The sequence below is a fragment of the Solanum stenotomum genome, chromosome 10 (assembly GCF_019186545.1).
Source record: "Solanum stenotomum isolate F172 chromosome 10, ASM1918654v1, whole genome shotgun sequence".
Classification (NCBI taxonomy): domain Eukaryota; kingdom Viridiplantae; phylum Streptophyta; class Magnoliopsida; order Solanales; family Solanaceae; genus Solanum; species Solanum stenotomum.
In genome coordinates, this window is record NC_064291.1 from 11,541,652 (window position 1) to 11,561,672 (window position 20,021).

The 20,021-nt window shown below is 38.8% G+C and overlaps 1 pseudogene; it reads left to right on the forward strand.

Moving 5' to 3' along the window:
- Positions 1-2,744: 2,744 nt before the first annotated feature.
- The window catches only part of LOC125842730 (histidine decarboxylase-like), a 44,093-nt pseudogene continuing 26,816 nt past the window's right edge, over positions 2,745-20,021 (forward strand).

Sequence of the window (20,021 nt, forward strand, 5' to 3'; positions counted from 1 at the left end):
CTATTATAAAAGAAATTTAAATGAAAAAAACTAAAAAAAATCACCGGGGGGTGAGAGGAAGTGATGGAGTGGGGAAAGAAAAATATTTTACATTTTATTTTATAAAACAAATATTATTTTTTTGGATAATATTTTTTTTAACTTTTAATTTTAACTAATACTAATAATTTATTTAATTTTTGTCAAGATTGAATATTTTGTCTATGTGAAGTGTGATGTGACAATTTTTTAAAATAAAAGAGAGTGTATTACATACACCATGATGAGAGTGGTATAAAAGAGAGAAGTGTGTTTCTCAAACTTAAAAGTGATAGTTTAGGTATGAAACTCACACTCTCAATAGTTTAGGTACGAAACTAAAAAAAAAGGTATAGTTTAGGTGTGTTTTTGACACTTATCTCTAATTTTATCAAAAGAAGAGGGTGCATAATAAATTTATTCTACATCTTATTATTGTTTTATATTAATTATTCTTTTATTTTTACTCTTATTAAGTAATAATTTTTTAATTAATTCAATTACTAGTGATCGAATTTTAACTTTCAAATATCATTAGTAAAATTAATTTGGTAAAATAAATAATTAACTAATATTTTTTAAGGGAGAACAATATGCAAGCTGGACAAATAGAAAAGAACAAAGGGCATAATTCAAAACTTCCTATCAAAGAAGGAAAAGATGTAGACAACCATGTGCAATAAGGAGTACCACAAAGTACAGTGAATAGTTTCAATCTTATTGACTTCATTGCTATGGTGATTTTCATATCTCCTGTTTACCTAATTATGTCCCTATCTAGAGTAACTCTTTAGCCGTCCAATAAGAGAATTTTGACAATTTTATTTGTAAGACATTATCATTGTTATAGGGTCAACATTTTAGCAGACAGTGATACTATGTTAAGGTACTTGAAATGTAGACCAGCGATAGTATAGCTTGAGATCGTGGTCTATTTATTACACAATAAATTTTCTACTTTCTGTCATTCGAAAAAAATGAAGAGGAAATTCATAAGAAGACGATGCAGAACGAGAAATCTGAAGAATGTAGTGAAAGCAAAGAGGAAAAAGAGCAACAGAGTTCTTTCGAAGAGGAACCACTTGAAAAACAACAACAACAACAACATCAAGGTATCAACAATATTTAAGAAATTAACATTTTACAATCACACTAGCGAAAGTGTAGAGTCTTGATTGACATTGGTGTCAAAGCCTTGTGTGATGAGTTTACCGTGAACCATGTGTGATGACACCTAGAATTTGCCTCGTTGGTCCAGTTGATTAGGTGATGCAATCTCTTGATATGATCTTAGGCAACTGATTTATATTACTTCTTTCAAATTATTTTGATTTGGAGATGGAGATGGGTCCTAAATTTTAAATTAATTTAATTCATGATATGTTACTAATTATTTATGATACGTAATTAATTTATTTAAACATCTTATAGTTGAATTATATACTATTAATTATTTTATTTTTGTTTGGTTATGCATGATTTTTCAGGTGAGTTTGATCATACCTTTATGGAGGAAAACATTGATAATAGATCAAATCTTTCGACGAAAGAGGATAAAGAAGAAGAGGATCATTTAAATAAGGGAATAGTACCAGAGAGTACAATGTTTAAATCCCTTTTTGACCTATGCAAGGTAATTAATTAATCATGACTTATGTCTCTTTACATAATTTAGGAAATGTCTAATTTGGTGTCAACTTTTAACTATTAATTTTGAGAGAAAGATTTTACTTTTTGCTGGCGTGAATGTTTTGTTGAGCCTGCTCATTGTATTCAACAATAAATATTTCTTTTTCAATCATTTTTTAAATAACAAAGTGAATTTATAGGTGATAATACAAAAAGAGATATTTGAAGAACATAATAGAAGTAAAACAACAAAGGACCAAGAAGATTCTATTTTAGAGAAACTACCTGACGAACAACAACAAGACATCACTGGTACTATAGGAATTTTACATCTTACAATTGATACTTATATTATTTATTTATTTTTGGATGGGAAATTAGAAGTGGATTCTAAATTTTAATTTAGTGGATACATAGTACTACTCATTATCACATCTGATCCATGAAAAAAGAACGATATTTCTTTTTGGAGAGAACTTCGTACCTAAATGACATAGAGAAGAGTTGTTGCCTAATGTCATGACCTGTTACTTTGTTATAACACTTAAGCATAAAAATTAAAGAATAAATGAGCTAGACTTGGTGGGAAGAATCTAGACTCTTGGAGAGGCTTGGTGAAGACTCTAGAATACTTGAGAAGAATTTTGGAATGCCTTAGAAATCTCTAGACTCGTAGAGAATTCTAGAAGAGGGCCTATTTGTACATATGTAGGGACTTTTGTAGAATTTTTATTTGAACTTTAGCTCCAAAGTGTGTAGTATACAGGGGCATTCATTTGTAAATGAACAAAGCAAGAGCAATCAACCTTCAAGCAATACAACAACCTCCTTTAAAAACTCATTTGTGTATTTCTTCATTCTCTTAGCAATCTAAGTTTGAAAAGGCTTATTGAGCTTACAATATGGTGAAAGAATCGTGAGTAAGTTATCAAGTGTTGCATGGAGTCCGATATAGGGAGGGGGCCTTGCACCATTAACTAACAAATTGTTGCATATTGTGTGGATTGCATAGTATTAACATCCAAAAATAAATAATCTCAAAATTTCTCTAGATTGGAAGTGAGGTGTTTTCCCAAAATCTTGAAATCTTGACTTGCATGATGATGTCTTTCACTAAAATGATGATCAAATTAGTGGCATCTCTTCCAAGTAAGAATATTGTCAATGGCAACATCAAGAAAATAGTAAAGGTAACATTGATCTACGGACCATAGTTCCATTGACGCTCCGTAGATGGTGACCGTAGATCAGCAGGGCAAGGCATGGAAAGAGAATCAGGGAATCTGACTAAGTGTGGAACCACGATGACCATTGACGGTTTGTAGATTGATCTACGGACCGCACTGCTGAACCGTAGAATGTGACTGTGAGGGTTCCAGTACTTGAATTTTGGAGAATTCTAAGTATAGAGCTATGGAGAGGGATCGACGGACCATAGATCGATCTACGGTCCGTACTAGTGTTCCATTGTTTGCTTCAGAGAAGCTAATTTTTAGAAGCTTAAATATTTTCCAAGTCCTGGCTGACGGAAGGGACTCATGGACCGTAGATCCATTGACTGTCCGTGAGTCAGTCTCGTGGATTGAAGACTCATGCCTGAACAAACTTTCCTTGTTTAGTTTCCCTTTTAAGTTAGGACTTGTTTTCCATAAATAGGGTATGTAAACCTCATTTTTGGGGTTAGACTATTTTACTTTAGTTCTACTTTGTGACTTGGGATTAATTTTTGCAAACCTAGCAATTCTTGATTTCCTAAGTTGATTTTGAAGGTTTTGGTTTTGAGATTCAAGTTGAAATTTTGGGTTTGTTATTCTCAATTACGTAAGTTTATAATTCTTTCATCTAAAATAATGAATTGTGTTCATATGATTATGGGTAACTAAACTCTACAACTAGGGTTGTGGGAACCATGAGCGATTAACAAAGTATGAATAGTAAATAAGCAATATAATTCTTGAATAGTGTTTTGCATGCATTGATAATTCTTTCGTTTAAAAGTCTTTTTAACGGTGCACAACGTTAGAACTCGCCTTGTTGCTACTTGCCGGACGAAGGAGGTAATCAACAAGAAAAGAATTATCAACATAGATTTAGTGTGATACTATTTTATAGTCTAGTGTTCATTGGTGCGAAGTAATAACTAAGCCAAACATTGATGTGATGTCTAATATGAGGTAAAGGTAAGGTTTAGTAAATTATACATACGTAGCCGGACAAAGGTACAGGGTGAAATTTTCTAGATGTCGGATCAAGGATTTAGAGATATCTAGCTTATCACTTTGCATGTAGTACACTAGGAAACGATTGTTATTACTAGGATTAATGTGTTATGAGCTTGTAGGGAACACGTATACCCTAGTTAATTCTCTCATCACGATAACAACCAAAATTGACTTTTGTTTACTAATTACTAACTGAATTCTTACAATTTGTTTCACAAATTCCCCTCCCCCATCCCTTTAATTTCTTGTTTCTGGAAGTAATTTGACTAAACAAATATAATTTTTGTTAAAGTGAAGTCTAAACCATTTTCCTCGTGGGATCGACCCCAACCTACAAGTTGGGTTCTTTACTTGATAACGATCACTTATGCTTCTTTAGGGAGGTGTAATTTGAGCATATCAAATTTTGGCAACGCTGCTGGGGATTTTGGCTTTTAGATTTATTTTAACTACGTTATTGAACTTTAGTCAAATATTTGCTAATTTTACTTTTTCTTTTTCTTTTTCTTTTTGTTTCTCTCAGGTTCTGACTCTAGTGTATGCCAAGTACACGGAGCCAGGGTGAACCACTTACTCCTTATGATCCAGAGTTGAATTGAACTTTGCGAAGAATGAACAATCAAGGAGTTCAAGTTAATCATATAGGGTGCAATCTAGGTGATGAAGTTGAGTTGCAACCTCCGAGGGTAGTTGGTGGGGACAACCAAGTTCTAGTTGAAAATCAATTGGGAGATTCAGTGAGGGTGCATGGTCCACTAGGCCCACGACTGCATGACAACTACAAGGGCAACGTAAATATTGTTGACTCTAATAGACCTCTTGTCCTACCCCCTTTGCCTCTGGGTCACACATTTGGAGTGACTAGTATCTTGATGCAGATGCTTACAACGAGGGGCTTGTTCTCGGGGTTGCTATCGGAGGACCCACATGCTCACATAGCCAAGCTAAGAGTGGTTTGCAAGAGATGTGTAGGTCGACCAGACTTGGATATGGATGTCACCGGATTGCGAGTGTTCTTTCTATCACTGACAGGCGATGTTGTTGTATGGTTCACTGAGCTTCCTCATAACTCAATCTATATGTGGGACCAATTGAAGGATGTGTTCTTAGCAAGATATTATCCAGTGTCCAAGAAGATCAATCACAAAGATAAGGTCAACAATTTTGTGGCACTACCTAGAGAATCTGTGAGTAACTCTTGGGACAGATTCACTACGTTCATAAGAGGTGTTCCAAATCACCGTATTGATGATGAGTCGCTAAAGGAATATTTCTATCGAGGTCAGGATGACAGCAATAAAGCAGTGATTGATACTATTGCGGGAGGTTCATATGATGAGTGCACATATGCACAGATTGCAGAAAATTGGAGAAGATCTCTCGCAACAATAAAGCATGCAGCACTAGGAGATCGGATACTGGGAGAAATACATTTGTCGTTCATGCTACAAACAACCAGTCTGCGGATGAGATTCGTTAGGAGATGACTCAGATGAGGATCGAGTTAGGGTTGGTATTGAAGCATGTGATTGGAGGTACGGAAAAGGTAAATGTATGAACTACTTTACTAGAACTCCACCACCAGTTGAAGAGTGTTACTATAAAGAGGATGCTTATGCGGTGAATGATCAGTCGGGGGTTTCCGACCAAATGCCCAAGGATCCAACACGGAAAATTGGCGCCAAGGTCTAAACTATGGAACTTACAACCGAGAGGGTCAATATGTCCGGGATGGGAACTTGAATCGCGACAACAAATACAACCGGAACAACTATGGTAGCAGAAACGATCGATTTGGACCTTATATTCCCCCTTAAAATCAGGAATCTGGTACTAGGGAAGCTAGAGGCAATATGGCGCGTATTGAAGATATGATGCAGAAGATGATGAGAAGGTGTGATGCAACTGATGAGAATGTAAAATAGATGAGAAATGACTTGTCTGGTATTGGTCAAAAAGTTGATGCCTATGCAGTGTCAATAAAACATCTAGAATAGCAGATGACTCAGTTGTCTACTACAGTGAACCCCCGTCAACCTGGCACTCTTCCTAGAAACACCATCCAGAATCCAAAGAATGATGGTCATTGTATGGCAGTTACAACTCAAAGAGGTAAGCAAACCATTGATCCACCTATGCTGTCTGGGGTGGACGATGAGATCAGAAAAGAAGATGATGAGGTAGAGGTTAGAGAAGATTTTGAGAATGCGACAGAGAAAGTAGTAGAGATATCTCAGAAAGTGGTCCCCATACCTAGACCTCCACCACCTTTCCACAAAGGTTAGTGAAGAAGATTGAAGATGGTAAATATTGCAGGTTTATTACTATGTTGAAGCAACTTTCCATCAACGTTCCGTTGATAGAAGCTTTGTAGAAAATGCCTGGGTATGCGAAGTTTATGAAAGATATGGTGACAAAGAAACGGTCTGTGATTTTGAAGATGATGATAGATTGCAGCATTGTAGAGCTATTGCTACAAGGTCTCTTGTGCAGAAGAAGGAAGATCCTGGTGCTTTCACGATTCCATGTACTATAGGGTTGTTAAACTTTGCTAAGGCATTGTGTGATCTTGGTGCTAGCATCAACCTCATGCCACTGTCTATTTATAAGAAGTTGGGTCTAGGGGATCCAAAGCCTACTACGATGCGGTTACTTATGGCCGATCGAACCGTGAAAAGGCCCATTGGTGTACTCCATGATGTGCTAGTGAAAGTGGAGTCATTTATCTTTTCGGCAGATTTTGGGATTCTTTACTGTGAGGTTGATTTTGAGGTTCCCATCATCCTTGGGAGACCATTCCTTGCCATAGGGCGTGCGTTGGTTGATATGGAGAAGGGGCAGATGAAGTTCAGACTGAACAATGAATAAGCAAATTTCAATATTTGTAGGTCCATGAAGCAGACTGGTGAGCTCCAAATGGTATTTGCCATAACTTACAGAGTTGAGAGTGAAACAGAAGTGTAAATTGAAGAGCGACTAGGTGTTGAGGCACTAGCAACAGTTATGATGAATTTCGATAGTAATGATATTGAAGAGTACGATGAGTTGGTAGATGCACTCGATAGGTGTGAATATCGATCAAAACCAAAGAGGTATCAGTTAGACATGAAGAATCGTGAGTCCCCACCCGCGAGACCATCTATTGTGGGGGCACCGAAATTGGAGCTTAAGGATCTACCACCGCATTTGAGGTATGTATTCTTGGGTAAAGGTAATACTTTGTCGGTCATAATTGCGGTAGATTTAAATGCGAGACAAGTACAGTGCCTGGTGACTGTGTTAAAAAGGTTCAAGCAAGCTATTGGGTGGACTATTGCGGATATTATTGGAATTCCTCCCGGTATTTGTTCTCACAAAATCCAACTCATGCCAGATCATAAGCCTAGTATCGAGCACCATAGAAAATTAAATCCACATATGCAAGAGGTAGTTAAAAAGGAGTTCATCAAGTGGTTGGATGTCAGAGTTATTTATCCCATTGCAAATAGTAATTGGGTTTGTCCTGTGCAGTGTGTGCCTAAAAAGGGTGGTATTACTGTGGTTCCAAATGAGAGAAACGAGTTTGTTCCAATGCGGCCCATGACTGGATGGAGAGTTTGCATGAATTACCGGAAGTTGAATGCGTGGATAGAGAAGGACCACTTTCCTATGCCATTCATAGACCAGATGTTGGATAGACTTGCAGGCAAGGGTTGGTATTTCTTTCTTGATGGGTATTCAGGATACAATCAAATGTCTATAGCTCCAGAAGACCACCTTCACTTGCCCTTATGGGACTTTTACTTTCAAACGGATGCCATTTAGGTTGTGCAATGCTCCAGCGACCTTCCAGCGCTGTATGACATCNTACAATCAAATGTCTATAGCTCCAGAAGACCACCTTCACTTGCCCTTATGGGACTTTTGCTTTCAAACGGATGTCATTTAGGTTGTGCAATACTCCAGCGACCTTCCAGCGCTGTATGACATCGATATTTTCTGATATGGTGGAAGACACTATTGAAGTGTTCATGGATGATTTCTCTGTAGTAGGTGACTCTTTTGATCAATGTTTGGATCATCTAACTGAGGTTCTTAAAAGATGTGAAGACTGTAATCTAGTGCTAAATTGGGAGAAGTGCCACTTTATGGTGAAAGAAGGGATAGTTCTGGGTCATCGAATTTCTAAGAAGGGCATTGAGGTTGATAGAGCAAAAATAGAGGTAATAGAAAAGCTTCGACCACCTATCTCTGTAAACGGTGTTAGAAGTTTTCTTGGGCATGCAGGTTTCTATAGGAGGTTCATCAAGGACTTCCTTAAAATTGCACATCCATTGTGCAAACTGCTCGAAAAAGAGTATAAGTTTGATTTTGATGATGCTTGTCTGAGTGCATTTGGAGAGTTGAAAGAGAAGTTGGTTACTGCACCTATCATTATTTCACCGGATTGGGGATAATCGTTTAAGGTAATGTGCGATGCGAGTAGAGTGGCGCTTGGTATAGTATTAGGATAGAGGAGAGAGAAAAATTTTCACCCTATTTATTGTGCTAGCAAAGCTCTAAATGTGGCCCAGAAGCATTATACTGTGACTAAACAAGAACTTCTTGCAGTGGTTTTTGCATTCGAGAAATTTTGATCCTACTTGCTTGGTACCAAGGTCATCGTGCATAATGACCATTCTGCGTTGAGGTATTTGATGGCGAAGAAGGATGCAAAATCGAGGTTGATTAGATGGGTATTGTTGCTACAAGAGTTTATTTTGGGTAAAAGATAGAAAGGAGACCGAAAATCAAGTTACCGATCACATCTCCAGATTAGAGGAAGAGGCAATGTTGAAGCTTGGTGATAGGGCTGAAATTAATGATGTTTTTCGAGATGAACAAGTATTGGTTGCTTCTCCTGATCTGATTCCTTGGTTCGCAGACTTTGCTAATTATTTGGCAAGGGATTTGGTGCCCCCGGATTTGTCTTTTCACCAAAGGAAAAAAGTTTAAGGATGATGTGAAGAAATTCTTTTGGGATGAGCCTTACTTGTATTGTAGTTGTGCTGTTGGGATTATTTGTCGTTTTGTGCCCGAGGTTGAGTGTACTTGAAGCATGCCATTCATCGCCTATTGATGGACATCATAGTGGTATTCAGACTGCGCATAAGATTTTTGCAGTATGGATACTACTGGCCTACCATCCACCAAGATGCTCATGATTTCGCCCAGTCTTGTGATCGTTGCCAAAGAGAAGGAGGAATTTCAAAGAGGCAAAAGCTTCCTATGAATCCTATATTAGTGATAGAGTTGTTTGATGTATGGGGCATTGATTTTATGGGTCCATTTGTGAGTTCACATAGGATGAAGTATATTCTTATTGCGGTTGATTATGTATCGAAGTGGGTGGAAGCAGTTGCGCTCCCCAACAATGAATGTAAAAGTGTCACAACATTTTTTGAAAAAAAATATCTTCTCCAGATTTGGTACACCGAGCGAGATTATCAGTAATGGAAGTACCCACTTCTGTAATAAGTTGTTCAAGGCGCTACTTGAGAAATATGGTGTCCGCAACAATGTAGCCACTCCTTACCATCCACAGACTAGTGGGCAAGTTGAAGTGTCCAACAGGGAAACCAAATAGATTTTGGCAAAGACTGTGAATGCTAATAAAATGGATTGGTCAAGGAAGCTTGATGATTCTCTATGGACCTATCGCACTGCATACAAGACTCCCATAGGTATGTCTCTGTACCAACTTGAATATAGGAAGTCTTGCCATTTACCGGTAGAGCTAGAGCATAAGGCTTTGGGGGCGATGAAGAATGAATGACTTGAATATGCTTGATGAGTTTCGCCTAAAAGTTTATGAAAGTTCAGGCTTGTACAAAGAGAAGATGAAGAGGTATCATGATCAAAGAATTGAAAAGCGAGAATTGGTTGTGGGTGATCTTATTCTTCTATTCAACTCTAGGTTGTTTTTTTTTCCAGGCAAACTCAAATCCAAATGGTCCGGGCCATTTTTTCTCACAAAAGTGTTCCCCCATGGAGCTGTTGAGATTGAGAACAGTGAAGGAACGAGGTTCATGGTAAACGGGCAAAAGGATCAAGATCTATCTGGGAAATGCAGAAAGAGTGCAAGAGATTGTTGAGGTCTATGTTCTTGATGAAGTCTGAGTAATCAAGAGGCCTGCATCGTGCCGCGATGTTAAATCAAGCGCTGCTTGGAAGGCAACCCAAGATGTACAATCTAGCCAACGATAGGGTTTTCTTTCCCATCTAGTAGTTTTCTTTGGTTAGTTGACTCTTTGTATTAATTTAGATAGGTTTTTTAGTTTTCAATTAGTGTGGCTAGAATTAGCATAGGGTCCGTGTCTAAAAAGTGTCTAAAAAATGTAAAAATAATAGACTAATGGTTGCTATATGTGCAGGTGCGCTATGAAAAATCTGTAGAAAATGGTCTGGTGCAGAGGTATACGGACCCCATCAATAGTCCGTCAATCCATCCACGGACCGTGAATGGTATCCGTAGATCCCAGGTAGGTGTCTAAATTTTTCTAAGTATGAAGGTGATCTACAGTCCCAATTGACGGACCGTAGATCGACCTACGGACCGTAAGCGGGGTCTCGTAGGTCCTAACCCTAAGTTGGACTGACCCCACCCAGACTCTCCTATTTAAAAATCCCACCTGTTAAATCATTCCCACTTCTCTCCATTTACTCCCAACCGTTTCTAAACTCCCCAATCCCTTAAATCACTCCATAATCACTCTATCACTCCCCAATTAATCTTCCCTTTCTTTTCCCCAAAATCCTAAATTCCCTTTCATCTCCAAAACTCCACTCATCCCCAAAACTCCCCACAAAGTCCAGTGTATGGGCTCGGTGCAACTAGGCGATTAGTGTGGTATTGCAAAGCTTAGTGTGATCACACAATCCCATCACTCCTTGTTGCTTGTAAGGTAATAGACTTTCCCCCTCACTTTGAATTTTGGTTCATAGATTGATTATATAAAGTCGGGAGTTGGGTCTTGACCTTGGGTATGTGTTTTATGAATTGACTTGTAAACACCCTTGGGATGATGGATAGTGATTGTGTGTCGTAATATTGTTTGAAATGTGTGTAATTACAGTCTAAATGTAAGTTTCGATTTAGGGTTCCAAAGTTTGTCTTAAAGACTTGTTAAAATGATTAATTGGAATCATGAGAATGACGAACTAGCATGATTAAATGTTGAAAAGCATGGTTAGACTAGGATACTGTTGAAATGGGTCAAATTGGGGTCAACTTGAAGGATGCATGAAACCTGGCACAGATCCCATCCATGAGACCTCATCTACGAACGATAAGTCAATCTACGGACTGTAGATCAGGTCTGTGGTTGGGGGCACATAGGAATTTTACCAAGTATGGAACAACGGAAGTGGACTAACGGTCCGTACATCAATCTACGGACCTTTTTTCACATCTGTGGTTCCCTTCAGAGACCAACTTTTTGGTATCTCTGATCTACGGAAGGGATCCATGGACCATAGGTCATCCTACAGACCGTAGATACCCACCGTAGGTGGCCACTGAAGCCACTGTCTGAATTTTTTTCTGTTTTTCATTTTTGTTCGTTCTTAGTTCTAAAATCTTTTCGAGTGTGTTATGAGTTTATTTTGGTAATATTTCCACATCCACAGGTACCATGGCGCCTAAGAAGCAAGTGACCTACTCAAAAAGGGGCAAATCAAAATCCGTGCAGTCTACTTTTAGGCTGATTGATGAACACATGGATGCAAAAAAGGATCCCGCATATGTTCCACCATCCATGAGGACATCCCTTACTGAACCCGGGCTACCTGAAATGCATCCCGACAGGTGGTCATCGACGTAGTCAATGTCTCCCAGTCTGATGAGGAGAACACACTGATCGGATCACCGGCTGGTTCTGCTTCCAATTTCGAGGCTGGTTCTACGTTTGGCTCAGAGTCTGCCTCTGCTTCTGGCTCTGAGCCTGCCCATGCTTCCGGCTTCGATTCTGGATCCGCCATAGGCTCAGGGTCGCTGACAACGATGCCTCGTCTGATGAGGCCACTAGATCGGAGGCAATGCCACCCTACTCTAGTGGCTGGCGAGCCAAATAGATGGTGTGTTGAGGGGCTGTGGCAGATCTATCGTGATGCCAAAATGCTCAACGAGAAGGAGAAGATGGCTCGATTGATCACTGAGGAGTGCAGAGTCCTCACTGGGATCTTGCATACCGTACCAAAGATACACCGGCTATTCAACCTACACAAGTGCGACTGGATCGCCCAAGCACCTAGGACTTACAGCGAGGAGATTGTGCTGGAGTTTTATGGTTCCTATGCTGCCACTTTTCGAGGGTCAATTTCTAAGTAAGACAAGCCCACAGAATAGGATCCTCTCACTTCCACCATGGTCCGAGGGTGTCTGGTAGACATTTCACGGGCTACTATCAGTCAATTTCTCTATGGTCCTATCACCGGTCACTCTTGGTCACTGAACACAGCAGAGTTTGATTACCGACAGGACATCGTGCGGGGAGGTGCTTTCCAGAGAATGCTGAGCAGCGGGAGGCTATTACACTATGGTTGGCTAAATACATTACCGCAGATGGTGAGCGTACGGAGTGGGTCACCGCACCACGGCTGGGTATCCAAAAGGCCACATTAAATTTTGTGGCCAAGTTCTTCTGGTTGTTGGTGCGTAACAGGGTGTCGCCTACAAAAGATGACAACTAGCTCACATGGGACAGAGCCGTCATGGTTGCAGCATTAGTGGCAAGATTGGAGATTGACTTTGCCAGCATACTGCTGGCAGCAATTCACGAGAGGGAGTTCAAGACCTCCACTACTTACCCCTTTCCATGTTTGATTTTTCAGTTTTGCAGGGACTCTGGAGTCCTGATTTGGCACTGTGACAGGTTGATCCACCCTATTGGGACTTTGGAGAGAGGACTCATTCGAGATAAGGCAAATGTGGCGGCACCACGCCGAGAGCCTTAGGTTGAGGTACCTCCCTTGGTCACAGATCTTGTAGACACGGTGGAGCAGGCACGGGGCGGTGGTCCCATTATACCAGACCACACCGATATTGTCCCGGACTCCTCTTCTCAGGCCGCTAGTAGGGCTTCTAGCTCATCTAGGTCCACACCACCGACAGGAGCTGTCGTTGCCCTGATGGCCAGAATATAGAAATTAGAGGCTCAGATGGCCAAACTGTTGCACCACATCCAACCTTGGATGAAAAAGTTGATAGTATAGTCTGAAGGCCAAAATTGTGAAAAGGGTGGCAAAGCAGCAGATCCAGGCAGTTAATAAACTCCTGGATGCGTTTGAGTTGAGGGTTCTGGCCCGACCAGCACCCGATACCGATCTTTCCTCCATTCGGGCGAAACTGGCCAGTCTCTGAGCTGATAAGGATGCCATTCTTGAGATGCCTGCGAATGAGCCAAAGCATGCACCGATGGTATTGTCTCAGGATACCGTTCTTGATGCCTTATTGTAACAACCCTCAAAATGAAGTAGGGTAAAGTAGAGCCTCACATGGGTTTCATTCATTAATAACTTGTTAAAATAATGAATAATAGCCTTTTTAGTCAGTTTTAAAGAGTTTGGAAGTCAAACCTCAAGGGATGACCAAAACGTTCGAAACCTAGACTTTTACGTGTTGGTGCGTTCTAGTATGTCGTTCATGTTTTTATGTGTTGTTTAGAGTCTAAAATCAGTGGAGGTGACCCTAATATCTTAATAAATGTTTTTAGGGTCAAAACGTTCAGGTATGACTCCCCAGGATCACCCTAAGGGTCCCCGAGGAGGACCCTAACCCTTGGCCAAACAAGCTGCCAAGGCAGCTTGAAGTTGTTCATGGAAGGAGTGGCTCCATGTCGCGGACCTGCTCCACCAATGGCCAAAAAGTGGCTCCGCATTGTGGGGACACCGCGGACTCTACTATCTCAAAATTTAATCTCCAGAAACTCTATGGAACACCTCCACATTGCGGACTTGGTTCCCGACGAAATCTGTGAAAATAAAACTCAAGTTTGACTTGTTTAAAAGGTCCAACTAAGTGAGGGGTAGTTTGGGTACTTTGTGGAATTATTATAAACAGCTATTCTATCTATTTTAGGGTATTTTAAGTTGGTTAAAACCTCAAAACTTAGAATTAGACCCCATTCTTCAAATTGACCTTTCCCTCTCAAAATAGATTCTCTCAAAAACCCCATTGAAGACCTTGATGAAGCTCAAGCTAGAAGATGGGTTTTCAACTGATTTCTTCTTCAATTTCATGGGTCTTCAATAATTAAGGTATGGTAACTCTTGATTCTTGAATAACCTCTCGTTCAAGGAGTTCTATCAAAGATTTTCAAAAGTGATTCAAAAATCAAAATTCCTAATTTTCAATCTAAACATGGGTCCCTTGTCAAACGATTTTTTAAATCATACTATTGAAGAATTAATGTGGAATTAAGGTTTTTAAGATAGTTTTCAAAGGAATTCTTGAAGAACCCATGATCCCCAAATCCCCGAAAATTTGCCTACGATGTGGGTCTTTGTGAATATGTTCTCTATTGGTGAAATTATGTTTAGATTAGATTGTATTGATGTTTCCTATGATTATCTATAATAATTCACGTTGAATTGTTGGTATATTGATGAGTTGATAATTATGGCCTTATGGGCAAAGTTGTGGGTTGATCCCTTTGTTTATAGAATTGTACTTATATTATGTTTATGTTATTGAATTACATTGTTGATTCATATTGCTATCTATGTTACTTGATTATGAATTGTTGAGGATTGATCCATGGTGATCATGGCTTGGAGAATTTGTAAGTTGGCCTAACTTTTAGTCTATAGTATGAGAATTGATGCTATGTGGTTTGGTCCACTTATGGTAGCGGTGTTTACTTCTTGTCTATATATGCATGTTGAGATCATGGCCTTGAAGGCAATAGATGTGAAGTGAATTGATGACTATGATGCATATGTTTATGAAATTGTGTTATGAAGGTTATGTATGAAATCCTCAATTCTAGCATTATGTTTAAAGTGTGTTGATGATGAGGAGTATAATGTGAATGATAATGTTAGGGATAAGGTGTGGTCTACATGATTGATTATGTTAAGTACTATTGTGGAATGACCCCTACCTCTATGACCCCTATATGAATGTGTGATTAAATACATGTTAGGAGTACCGATTCAATGTTGAATGTGTCCTTGTCTCCTATGATGAAGTGTGGGTGTGTGGTCTAGAATCCTTAAAGGCTTTATATGTGAATTGCTCATGATTTGGGGATATCGTGAATGTGTTATGATCCCTTGAAGGGAAGTGCACTCAATATCAATGTTGTTGCTATTATGTCACTATGAGGACCAATATGCACACAAATACTCTACATTTATAGATATCAATATGATGTGTTATGGTGTTTATTGGAAGGTTAACTCGTATGCACCCTTACATCTTATTATGAATGCAAAGTGTATGATTAGCAAGGTATGAATATGTGTTGTATAAAGGTGTTTATGTGAATTGTTTTCACACATATGTACACACACACATAAATGAATGAATAAGGTTTATGATAATATAGTGAAAGTGAGTCTCTTGAAAGGTTTCCTCAATTGTACTCTAAACTAGACTATGTTATGAATATTGTATGACTATGTGAAAGGTCATTCTCGCATAATGTAGGTTCTATGATGAAATGTCATTCTCATCTTAGAAACCTTTGAGGTACATGATACGAGAGATTAAGTCCCTAAAGCCTATTTTATGAACTAATGTTAAATAAAGGCTTAAAGATGTTTAAAAAGGGAGTTGGAGCTTAACATCGAGTGAACCTGAAAAATGAGAGTGGGGATTTCACGTTTAGCAAGTTCGGCTTCCCACAAGAGAACCTTCACTTTAGCAAGTCTGGGTTCCCAACATAGATGTTGTCTCGTGAGATGGAAGCCTCCTCACCTAGTAAGTCAAGGTTTCTAGTAGCAATCTCCTTATTCCATATCTACGTGCCCCCATAGGTCTTAGCTTAGTGGATCCACTAGACAACTATTATGTATGTAGGTCCTACCTTGGATAGTAGTACCCTCTCTTTTCGGTGTAGGAGTAGAACACCGGATTCCATGTAGCTCACATGATCTATGTCAGTTATGGCAATGTCTCCCGAATGTTAAGAAATGAACTAAGATAAGAATATGAACTCTAGTCATGATTTCTTGAAGAGTTACTTAGTGTAGGTAGGACTATGGACCATACTTATACATTGCACAGGTGGACTCTACGGGAGGTTGTGATTAGGCTCTTTATGTAATGGAGACTATGGTCTATGTGTGTTAATATGAAAGCTTGTTAAGGTTGACTTTACTTATGTCAAGACATGAAGTGTGATTATGGATGTGAATTACAATTATGAATTCTTATTGGATTTGCTTAGTATATGTGGGGGTATGGGACTCCATGTGTACATTGCACAAGTGAGCTTGTGAAGGGGTTGTGAGGGTGGTTTTCCTATGATATGAACTAAATGGGTTATGACTAATGATGTGGTAAATGAATGAGTCCTTATATGATGTTATGAAGTATGTGGTCTTATGTCTAATGTTAAATGAAGATGTTATGACTTGTTGAATATGATGTGCCTAGTCTATGGTGGATTCCTAGGAACACTTGGTGTGAGTAGTATTATGGGATGCTACTTGCACATTGCACTAGCGTCACTTGGGGGTTGTCTTAGGTGATGGTTCTTATGTGAAGACTATGTCTTATGGTGTGCTTATGACTCTATGAATATATGTGGTTGGATTGATGAAGGCTATATGTAAGTTCACCCTTGGTAACCTTAAGGTGATACATTGCACCAAGTATTCCCTAAGGGTTGTTTGAGGAAAGGAGTTAAGATATAGAGGAAGGTAATGTATTGTATGCATTTAATGTGCCTAAAATGTCATAAGTGGCTCTATGTGCTATTATGAATGGTTTCCATGTGTATGATGATGTATGTGGTTTATATTGTTCCTATTATGTTAAATGTTCTTGAAGTTTCTCTAAAAAGGCATGATGCATGGTTTCCAACTAAATGTCCCTTTTAAAAGCATGTTTTTGCATGGTTATCATACTTAGTGCATTCTTTTATTAACACCCTTCTTCTTCATGTTTTTACACCAAGTGTAGGTGGTGGTGGCTAAAGGGCCTTTCCCAGAAGTGAGGAACTTGGCTTACTATTCCCAAGTTCGGGTGTGTCCTTAAAGATTCAAGGGCCTTTATGTTAAAGAGTTTCCTTAAGATTCAATGTACTAGATAGGAGTTTCTTTTATATTGTAAGGGTTGTGTCCCTCTTGTGTTGTAGTCATGTTTTAAGATGGCTACCTTGAGACGTAGTACTCAGATTATGTATTAAAGGTTTAAATGAGGTCACTTTTTAAGTCTTGTGTTATATTATGAAAAGTTTTAAATTTTTCGCTATTTTTCTATGATAAATGTTATGACGAATGCTAAGGGCTTATATAAGACCTCAGAGAGGTCGAATACGCCGATAACGACTAGGGGTTGCTCTCGGGTCGTTATAAACTTTGTATCAGAGCATAAGGTTATGAAAATGGTCTTAGGATTCAATGTCTCATGAGCCACGTCTAGTAGATTCTTGTTCATCGGTGTGAGTCCCGACACATCTATGAGTGAGAGGCTATAGGACAATAGGTTTCACTTTCTTCATTACTCTTGTGTCGTGCCGTAGAGCTTAACTCTATATGATCTTTATCACTTATTTTCCCTTGTCCGGTGGTCTTCTAGATGTGATTACTTGGAAGGGGTGATGTTGCACAGATTGAGGGAAGAAAATGTGAGTTTTAATGCTTATTATCATGTGGTGACTATATGAGTATATATGAAGGTAGATTTGGAAATCGTATAGTGATGCCAATCATGGCTATGTGTTACCTATGAGGTTGGAAGCATTACATTGAAAATGTTGTATGGTGGTGTAGTTCTCGTATGATAAGAGTTGGTATGGTAAGAATGAAATCCTTTTTAGGATAATGAGTTGCTTTATGGTGATGGGTAATGATAGCAGAAAGTCATGGTGTAGATTTGAGGAGTTTTGAAGGAATGTGGTAACTAGTGTGCGTTGAAAGTTGTTTTTTTTCTTATGAGTGATGCTTCATGGTTGTCCTTGTGTGAATCAGAGTTCTTGTGTAGGCTTTCCCTAAGAGAAGAAAAGGGGCTTTGTTCCATGAGTTGGGATAATGTTTTGCTCTAAGGTTAACTTGGAGAGTTGCATATACCCCTTAGTTCATGGGAAGGACACGAGAATAGATGTTGACGAACTCTAAAGAGGATAGTTGTCTTGTAAGGTTGATTTTAACTATGGTCATTCAAAGAGGGTGTTTAGATAATACCTAGGCATGGTTTAGCAGAAAGTTACACCAAAGGTGATGATAAGGGTATGATGTGATAAAGAGTTGATTAAGCTCACCCCAAGTGGGGGATGATGTGCCTAGATGGTAAGGTTTTGAGTGCCCTTACTATTTCTACATTGAACTTTCTTGAGTTGTCCATGTTAAGAACCACTTTGGGTGATAGATCTGAAGTGGAGTGGTATAGATACTCATTTTTTGGATTCTTGAAATCCTCACCTAAGGGGGTATAGTGAAGATTCAGTGGAGAATGGTTCCTACCTTAGAGATGAAGGAGGTAATAATTAAAAGAGTTTGCATAACTTGATCCCAAGAGGGGGACATTGTGCTTAATTGGTAAGAGATAGTTCTCTTGGTTACTTTAATGTGCTCTTAGATGGGTTTACCCTAAGTGGGGGATGATTAGTGAGTAGCAAGGTTGTTGATATCCTTATTTTCTCCTTCTATTCTTATTCAAGCTTGATACCAAAGAGTTCCTAGTAGCTTGTTCATGCTTTGGAGTCTTGCGTATGATTATGAGTTGCATGATCTCCGTATGTTATCCATGTCCTAGAAGACACTATGTTATGCATGTTTTGAAGGATTCTTATTACAAAAAAAATGGAATTTTAGTAATAAAATTCATGTTTCTCATGTCAATATGCATCTTTATATGGTGAATGCACTCATGACTTCATGAGGAAGAGAGTATGAGCATGCTTAGATTAGAAGTTGAGAATTTCTCGTTAAATGAATTGACCTTTGTATAATGCTTGCTTATGAGTTTATGATGCCATGTGTGTATGTTGTGACTAGGAGAAGGTAGTCCCTCCTTGAACATAACTAAACATGGTAATGCCATGTATGTTCTTGATAGTATGATGATTAAATGATAAGACTAGTAGATGATCTATACTCCTCATGTTAGGGTGCAACTAGTATGAATTGCTTAATTGCCTCATGAGTGGAAATGTTGATCATGTCTATGTGTGCATTTGAAAGCCATTGCATATTGGACCCTATGATAATATAAAAGGGATAAACATCATGTCATGATTAGGAGAAGGTAGTTCCTCCTATGAACATGAGAAAGGCCTATGTGGTTGATGCATTATGAGTCGGTGGATAAAGTTTCTACTTGCTTGTGTTACATGAGTTGATTTTAAGTGCATGCTTAAATGATTTCTTATGATAAAGTTGCATAATGTGCTTTAATGAGATAGTTGCATGTTGTGTTTCTTTGGTGTTTGAAATGAGAATGATGATTTGGAGAAGGAAGTTCCTCCAATGAAATGGGAAATAATAAAGTTGATACATAAGGAGTTAGTAGATGTGTTGCTACTTTCTTGAATTGGACAAAGTTGTTTTAAGCCTTTTATGTGGAGTTGATGTTCCTCTTTGAAGGGTGCTCTTATGTTGATGTTGTATGTTGTGTATTGTGAGCTGCTAGTTGGGTCATTGAGTCCTCGGAAGTGTTTTATGTGTCATTCGAGGACGAATGTTCCTAAGTGGGGGATATTGTAACAACCCTCAAAACGAAGTAGGGTAAAGTAGAGCCTCACATGGGTTTTATGAAATTAATAACTTGTTAAAATAATGAAGAATAGCCATTTTGGTCAATTTTAAAGAGTTTGGAAGTCAAACGTCAAGAGATGACCAAGACGTTCAGAAACTAGTCTTTTACGTGCTGGTGTGTTCTAGTATGCCGTTCATTTTTTATATGTTGTTTGGAGTCTAAAATCAGTGGAGGTGATCCTAGTATCTTAATAAATGTTTTTAGGGTAA